The 9,221-nt window shown below is 38.4% G+C and overlaps 1 pseudogene; it reads left to right on the top strand.

Moving 5' to 3' along the window:
• Positions 1–2,606: 2,606 nt before the first annotated feature.
• Positions 2,607–3,674, top strand: LOC119543185 (annotated as a pseudogene).
• Positions 3,675–9,221: the final 5,547 nt, after the last annotated feature.

Raw genomic sequence — 9,221 nt, 5'->3', positions numbered from 1 at the left:
GAATGTCAACATTGCAAGGTGTTAAAAATAGGGTGGGATTGGGGGAAAAATGCAATCAATGCAAACCAGAGACTATAATTAACAGAAACATTGTATTATGCTTCCTTTAATGTAGCAAAGGCAATATACCAAAGCTAAATGCACATGGAGGGGGGACATGGGAGAAGGGTATGGGACTCTTGGCATTGATGATGCTGTCTCTTTATTCTACTTTAGTTTAATGCTACCTTTCATTTTTTTGCTTCTTAGCTGTCATTTTTTTGTGTGTGTGGTTTTTTTTCTCTTTCTTTTTTCTTTTTCTTCTGTCTGTCTACCATCTTTAACTCTTCCTCCTTCTTTGTGGAAGAAATGGAGATGGTGGTGAACACAAAAACACATGACTATACAGGGAACCATTGATCATCTACTTAGGACAGAATGTATGGTGTGTGAATAAAAACATCTTAAAAAAATGTGTTGATGAAGAAACCCTGAGGACACTATATTGAGTGAAATAAGACAGACACATAGGACAAATATTGCAGGGTCCCACTGATATGAACTAATTATAATAAGCAAACTCATAAACATAAAATATAAGTTACCAGGATATAGAATGAGGCTAAAGAATGGGGAGCGGTTGCTTATTATGAGCAGAATGTTCAACTAGGGTGAACTTAAACATCTGGAAATGGACAGAGATGATGGTAGCACGTTGTGACAATAACAGTGCTGAATGGTCTGTGAATGTGGTGGAAAGGGTAAGCTCAGAGTCATGTATGTCACCAGAAGGAAAGTTGGAGATTAAAAGATGAGAATGTATAAACAGTTAATCCTGTGGTGGACAATGTCTGTGATTAGCTATACAAATACTAGAAATCTCTCTCATGAACTAGAACAAATGTATGACATTATAACTAGAAGTTAATAATAGAGGGACATATAGGAAAAATATATATACCTATTGCAAACTATATACTACAGTTAGTAATTTAATGTTCTTTCATCAACAGTAACAAATGTACTATACCAATACTATGAGTCAATAATGGATGGAGGGGGATGGTTAGGGGTATGGGAGGATTTGAGTTTCTTTCTTTTTTTTTTTTTTTTGTCTCTATTTCTTTTCTGGAGTAATGAGAATGTTCTAAAAATTGACAAAAAAATTAATTGTGGTGATGGATGCACAGCTGTGTGATGGTACCATGGGCAATTGATTGTACACTTTGGATCTTTGGAAAATTGTATGGTATCTGAACAATCTCAATTAAAAAATAAAAATAATTGTGACATCAAAAAAAAGGAGTGAACATCTTTTTTTTTTATTTCATTAAATGGCTTTTCGCTTAGCATCAGGGTTTTCAAAGACAAACAAATGTCATTGAGAGAGGGGCAATTATATTCTCATTGCTTTCAGGATAAACTCTAACCTCCTAAAGATAATTTGTAAAGTACATGACCTGACTCCTGTCTCGTCTGACACCAATCCCTGTTTTACACTTTAACTTCTAGTCATACAGAACTGCAGAAATCTTGCAACAACTCAGGGGTTGCATTCCTTAAAAGTACCAGGGTTGGCAGAACTGAGACTGTTACAATTAGTAAGGTCTCACATATGATGGAGGATCAGGGGGAAACAATATGATAACTATGTATATCACATCAAAGAGGAATTTTAGAAAGCATCTACTTCTGGAACAAACTGAATCAACAGGAGGCTATTCTCCTGAACCATCTACTTGAACCCTTTCTGAAACATCATGGTAGCATTGTGAATTAATGAAGCAGAATGCTTTATATGTTTTGTTTTATTGACTGCTTCCATTTAAAGTTTAAATCTCATTACAAAACCCTCCTTAGCCCCGACATGGGTTTTTTCTTATTTTACCAGTATTGGTGACCATTCATCTTATATGAATTTGAATGCATGCAGTAGTTAAAGATATTCTCAAAGGATCTTCTTCAGAGAGATACTATTAATCAGCTGAGCTCTAATGAGAACATGTCTCTGGCTGATTGTAAAGAAAGGATTGTAGGGCACAAGAATGGAAGCAGAGAGACTAGTGTGGAGGCTATTAGAAAAATTCAAATGAGAAATGGTAACAGCTTGCCTCCATCAATGGAGACAGGAAGAATTAGGATAAATATAAAGTTTTTGGAATGTTTTTAAAATAAGCAACTGACATGTGAAAGACTAGAAAAGGAATGGGCTGGAGTAGGGGAGGTAAAGGCTCAAGAGATCAGCTTTGGACACAGCAAGTTTGGTTTGCCTAGTAGACGTCCAATTAGGGATCTCAAGCAGTCCTTGGAGAGTTTGGGTCAGAGGATATAAAATGGGAGGTGTTTATACACAGTCACAAGACTAGATGAGATCCCAAGGGAAAGTGTAGATACCATGGAAAGCTTTCATACTCAGAACAGCACAGGAATTAAGTGAATAAGAATGGAACTTTGGTGATCAAATGCTGAAAGAAAATAGCATAAAACAGGATTCTACTCCTCTTCAATTTACTCATAAAGAATTTGTAGGTCCCGGAGGTGCCACTACTGAGGCTGGATTTAACCACTGTGTGCTGCAGTTGCCTGCTCGATGTGCAGTCCCGGTTTCTTTCCATTCCAAGTCTAAAATGGCAGCTCTCAAGGATCAGCTGATTCAGAATCTTGTTCAGGAAGAACAGACACCTCAGAGTAAGATTACACTTGTTGGGGTTGGTGCTGTTTGCATGGCCTGTGCCATCAGTATCTTAATGAAGGAATTGGCAGATGAACTTGCACTTGTTGATGTCAAAGAAGACAAATTGAAGAGAGAGATGATGGATCTTCATCACAGCAGCCTTTTCCTCAGAACACCAAAAACTGTCTCTAGCAAAGACTATAGTGTGACTGCAAACTCCAAGCTAGTTATCGTCACAGCTGTCACATGTCAGCAAGAGGGAGAGAGCCATCTTAATTTGGTCCAGCATAATGTGAACATCTTTAAATTCATCATTCCTAATGTAAAATACATCCTGAACTGCAAGTTGCTTGTTGTTTCCAATCCAGTGGATATCTTGATCTATGTGGTTTAGAAAATAAGTGGCTTTCCCAAAAACTGTGTTATTTATATTGGAAGTGGTTGCAATCTGGATTCAGCCCAGTTCTGTTACCTAATGGGAAGAGGCTGGGAGTTCACATCTAAGCTGTCATGGCTGGGTCCTTGGGGAACACGGAGACTCTAATGTGCCTGTATGGAGCGGAGTGAATGTTGCTGGGGTCTCCTTGAAAATTTGCACCCTCATATAGGTGCTGATGCAGATAAGGAACAGTGGGAAAGAGGTTCACAAGCAGGTGGTCGACAGTTTACACCTCCTGGGCCAATGGGCTGGCTGTGGCACATTTGGCAGAAAGTGTAATGAAGAATCTTAGGTGGGTACATTGAGTTTCCACCATGATTAAAGGTCTCTATGGAATACAAGATGATGTCTTCCTTAGTGTTCCTTGCATCTTGGGACAGAATGGAATCTCAGACATTGACAAGGTGTCTCTGACTCCTGAAAAAGAGGCCCATTTGTAGCAGAGTGCAGATACACTTTGGGGGATCCAAAAAGAGCTGCAATTTTAAAGTCTTCTAGTGTTGTACCATTTACTGTCTAGGTGACAACAGGATTTTTGTTGGGGGCTGTGCATGTCATCCTTTTTATCTGATCTGTGATTAAGGAGTGATAATAAAATGACCTAGGGAAAACAACAATTTCTTAAAGTTAGAAGTAAGAATGGTTCAGGAAACCTTACAGCTATATCCTAATGCTGGAAATGATACTTATCTTGGGTAGTCCCAAACTGTTTAGTATAAAATATTTCACCTCTGAGGCACCAGTGCCAATGTTGCACATGCTGCAGCTGTCTTTCAAACCAGAAGAATTCATGGTGACTAGGTGTTATATACCATATGGCTCCTTCATCCAACATGCTTCATCCAATTTCTTTCCCCCTAATCAATCACATCCCAGCCTCTAATGTGTAAATCCAATATTGCATGTTTTGTGCATAACTGTTCTAAAGGATCTTATTTTGTGTACCAAAGGTATCAAAGTGATGTGCACTGTCATGTAATGTAAAAAGAAAGATCTACCTGTAAACAGTGCAACCAACTACCCAAAAGTGTCATGCCATTTAAAACACCAAATAAACCATGAACAGTGGAAAAAAAAAGAATTTGTATATCACTTCAAGTCTTCTTTGAATTGAGGTGGGCCTTAAATAAATAATGTGAATAATTTGTTACAGAATGTGTGTCTTTCCGCCATGGTAAACAGAAAGGTAAGCATTCTTCTCTACACTGATCACATATTGCTGTGGCATTCTAGGAGTGGCCTTAAATTGCTTTTTTTTATTATTATTATTAAATTCAGTTTTATTGAAATACATTCGCACACCATGCAGTCATCCATGGTATACAATCCACTGTCCACAGTATGATAACATAGTTATGCGTTCATCACCACAATCTATCTCTGAACGTTTTCCTTACATCAGAAAGAACCAGAACAAGAATAAAAAATAAAAGTGAAAAAAGAACACCCAAATCATCTCCCCATCCCACCCCATTTGTCCGTCAGTTTTTATCCCCATTTTTCTACTCATCCATACACTAGATAAAGGGGGTGTGATCCACAAGGTCTTCACAATCACACTGTCACCCCTTGTAATCTACATTATTATATAGTTGTCTTCAGGAGTCCAGACTGCTGGATTGGAGTTTGGTAGTTTCAGGTATTTACTTCTAGCTATTCCAATACATTAAAGCCTAAGAGGTGTTATCTACATAGTGCATAAGAACATCCACCAGAGTGACCTCTCGAATCCATTTGGAATCTCTCAGCCACTGAAACTATTTTGTCTCATTTTGCATCCCCCTTTTGGTCAAGAAGATACTCTCAGTCCCACGATGCCAGGTCCACATTCATCCCCGGGAGTCATACTCTGAGTTGCCAGGGAGATTCACAACCCTGGGAGTCGGGTCCCATGTAGCGGGGAGGGCAGCGAGTTCACCTGTCGAGATGGCTCAGTTAGAGAGAGAGAGGGCCACATCTAAGCAACAAAGAGGTACTCAGGGGGAGTCTCTTAGGCACAACTATATGCAAGTTTAGACTCTCCTTTGCAGTAGCGAGTTTCATAAGGGCAAGTCCCATGATCGAGGGCTCAGCACATCAAACCGCCAGTCCCAATGTTTGTGACAACATCAACACCAGTCCAGGTGAGGATGTCCAACACATCCACACTTAAATTGCTTTTTAACCTGAACTTATTACCAAGCTCAATATCATTTTCACCCAAACCACAAGTGTTTGGCTTGTTTTGACATGCAGAAGGATAACTCTAACTAAATCCATTCCACAGAGAACCCAACCCTTTGTCTTGTAGTATATTTTGCAGTTACCACACGTTATTATAACCATAAAGTTCTATTCTCATAAAAAAAAATTCTAGAAGAACCACGTTATGGGTCATTAGACAGTAGAAGCTAACTCCCGCCCTCACGTTCTCTCAGGCCATGTCTATCTTTAGATACTCTGGGGGTGAGTGGTGAGTGGAAGCAGCGTTCTTATTCAGGACTTGCATCAGAATCCCATTGTGACATTGTTTTTAAAATATTCATACCCAGACTTCAACCTTGGAGATTCATATTTGGTGGGATGTGTGAAGAGAGGATTCTGAAAAAGTTCAAGTGATTCTACTGTGTCTCCTTATTTAGGATCTACCACTCAATGGTAAGGACCTCTGGGGCTTCATGGGAGTGGGCATTTGAAACCCAGACAGGTTCATCAGATTCTTCATCCTGTGTGAACTTTTAATTTATATAAGAACACAAAATCAGTTCTTAATTTTCATAACAAAATAGATAACTTCATCAGGCACATGCATAATAGTCTATCTAAAGTGTTTGGATCTCCTTTAACTAAAAATTAAGAATAACTATATTTTAAGTGCATGCAAGGACTTCTATATCAAGTTGCTTGCTCTTCAGATCTGGGAAAAATCTGAGTTTGTCAATAAATATCCAAAAAGGACTGTATAAGTGATACTCTTACTAATCATTCTAGGCCTATTTTTTCAAATTATCAAAAAGCCAAACTTCTGGACTGTTCCAGTTTGCTAATGCCGCCAGAATGCAAAACACCAGAAATGGATCAGCTTTTATAAAGGGGGTTTATTTGGTTGCAAAGTAACAGTCTTAAGGCCGTAAAGTGTCTAAGGTAAGTCATCAATAATTGGGTACCTTCACCGGAGGATGGCCAATAGTGTCTGGAAAACCTCTGTTAGCTGGGAAGGCATGTGGCTGGCATCTGCTCCAAAGTTCTGATTTCAAAATGGCTTTCTCCCAGGATGTTCCTCTCTAGACTGCAGTTCCTCAAAAATGTCACTCTTAGTTGCTCTTGGGGTGTTTTGTCCTCCCTTAGCTTCTCCGGGGCAAGAGTCTGCTTTCAACAGCCGCCTTCAAACTGTCTCTCATCTGCAGCTACTCTCTCAGCCTCTGTGCATTCTTCAAAGTGTCCCTCTTGGCTGTAGCAAGCTGCTCCTTCTGTCTGAGCTTATATAGGGCTCCAGTGAACTAATCAAGACCCATGCTGAATGGGTGGGGCCACTCGTCCATGGAAACCATCCAATGAAAGATCCCGTCCACAGCTTCGTGATCACATCTCCACAGAAACATCCAACCAAAAGTCTCCAACCCAATCAACACCAATACATTTCCTGCCCACACAAGACTGCATCAAAGATAATGGCATTTTGAGGGACATAATGCATCCAAACAAGCACATGGACTATAATACTTTTGATTACTTTTGTTCCCTATGGAAATACCTTCTGAGAATAAAAATTTTTTTAACACTAAGCCCTCAAATTTTAGGAAGGTGTTTAAAAGAAATTGCTTCATCTTATTAAAAAAAAAAACTATTATATGATGGTACTGTGAACAGTTGATTGTATACCATAGATGATTGTATGGTATGTGAATATATCTCAATAAAACTGAATTTTTTTAAAAAAAACTACTATTGAGGACACTTCTACATGAAAAATTTCCCCTCAGAGTGGAGAGCCAGGGAAAATGTATTTAATATAAACTGATATGCTTTATTTTATTTATAACAAGAATTATTTAAGAGTATTGATCTTAACTGCTAGGAACTCCTGATGTAAGTTTTATGTGTCACTGTGGTAACCATCCCTAGCCAAGGTCGTCTGGTTCAAATATCTCCCTGCATGGCTTGGCCTTCATTCTTTTATCCTTATTTTAATGGTGCCATGGTACCTATGCCTTTTATTGTGAATTACTTCAAATTATTTTTTGGAAGTGGGTGAATTATTATTAATCAAATATAACCTGGATTAAACTCTTTTGTAAAATCAACATTCATTTATGCTTAGGCATTGTGAGACCACCTCTAACAAATCTAGAGTGAACCCTGTCTAAATTAATTAATCCAATCCCCCAAACCTGCTCTGTTTCCTTATAACACATGCCCTGCCATGATAAGAGGTTTCCTCTGTGGAAGATTGTATCATGCTCAAGGGATTCTCCTTTTTAGCATCTGGAATATAACTCTGTGACTCTCCCCCCATCCTCTTCCTCAGCATCATCACCACCAACATTTAAGCACTTTCCATATGTTACTGTGTCAGGAGCATTACATGCAGGCGCTCATCCAATCCTCATGACAAGGTTGAAGTCTGTCCTTATAATATCTTTATTTTAGATAAGGATCTCAAAACTTAAAAAAGATTAACTACATTGTGCTCAATATATGTCTTAAAATGAATGCATGAGTTCAGGCAGCCAGATATCCAATTATTAAATACAGCTCTGGCTGAGGTTAGGAGAAACAAGGTTAGGAAAATGCTCCTATTCTTAACGCAGGCATAAACTACCCTGCTGCTCCCAGAAACTCTCTTGGGCTTTCTTGGTCTCACCGCAAATCGGAAGAATGTCCTTGCTCTTGCCCTCTCTCAAGAGAACAAACTGATATATTACAGGGTTCCCTTTCTTTAACCTTGGCTTTGAATTTTCTCTTTACCGTTGTAATTTATGCTTGAAATCTAAATAAAGGATTGGACAATTGTGGACCCAGCCATCCAAAAGGTCAGTCAGTCATAGTTGACTTAAGGCTCATAGAAGCCAAGTGACAGAGAGCCATGGCCAGCAACAACTTGGCTGACAGCCTGACCAGGTCATGGTTATTGTTTCCAACAACTGGTCTCTCACAGTACTTTTTCTTTCTTTGCGTTTGGAGAGTTAGCTATTGTCTACTTATAATGAAGGATACGTTTTACTATATATAGCCTTGAGGATGATAACTTACAGTCCATTTAAAGCATGTTCATTGACAAAAGCATTCAAAGATTAATAAAGGTAAGGATTTATTGATCAAATAAACCTTCTCTGCAGCACTGGATTAGGGATCAGGAAAACTGGCTTTTAGGCCTGTGTGAACTTGTGATCTCAGATAAGTCATTTAAGTGCTCTGAGCCTCAGCTTCCCATGTGACTAATAAGAGAGTTTTATTAAGGTGTCCTGAAGATCCCTCCCAACTCTGAAAATCCATTAAGTTACTAATCTCTCTGATTTACTGTATCAAGTGTCTCTTTACTGAGATAAAGCTTTGCTTTATATAATCTTCTCCAGGCAGGTGGAAGGTAGTTCAAAATTAATAGGCAAAAGCAAGAAAAAGTTTTTTTATGACACAAGGATAAATTTAGGCATGATCTGTTCTCACATATTTCACTGAGTATGCATGAGGGTTTTCTTTCATTATTACTCATTTCCCAAATTCACTTTTGATATGGACATCTGATACATGGAGATGAGGTCAAAATAATCATTGATGAATTTCCTTTAAAATAATTGCAAAAATTGGTTCCCATTGTATCAAACTCTGAATGAGGTCATTTTTTCCATGTTACCAGATCCTAATGCATTGCATTTATTTATCTAAGTTTTGTAATTGTAGACTTCTCTGCAAACCTATAAATGTTTAACAATATATTTCCTTACAGATGTTAAAGGAAAACAAACCTTTCCTTTCACTAACTCCCCAATTCAGTGAATCAGCTCTGTGCTGAGAAGTCTAGCCATCACTTGTTTCCAAGCCCCACACCCCCCCAAAAAAACAGTCACAATTTACAATGATTGTGAACTAACAAAAAAGGATAATTTTCTACTATTATTCCTATTTTCTCAATCTGTTAACCTTTATTTC

The sequence above is a fragment of the Choloepus didactylus genome, chromosome 8 (genome assembly GCF_015220235.1).
Source record: "Choloepus didactylus isolate mChoDid1 chromosome 8, mChoDid1.pri, whole genome shotgun sequence".
Lineage (NCBI taxonomy): Eukaryota > Metazoa > Chordata > Mammalia > Pilosa > Megalonychidae > Choloepus > Choloepus didactylus.
The sequence above is the reverse complement of the archived record's forward strand: the minus strand, read 5'-3'. Positions and strand labels throughout refer to the sequence as shown.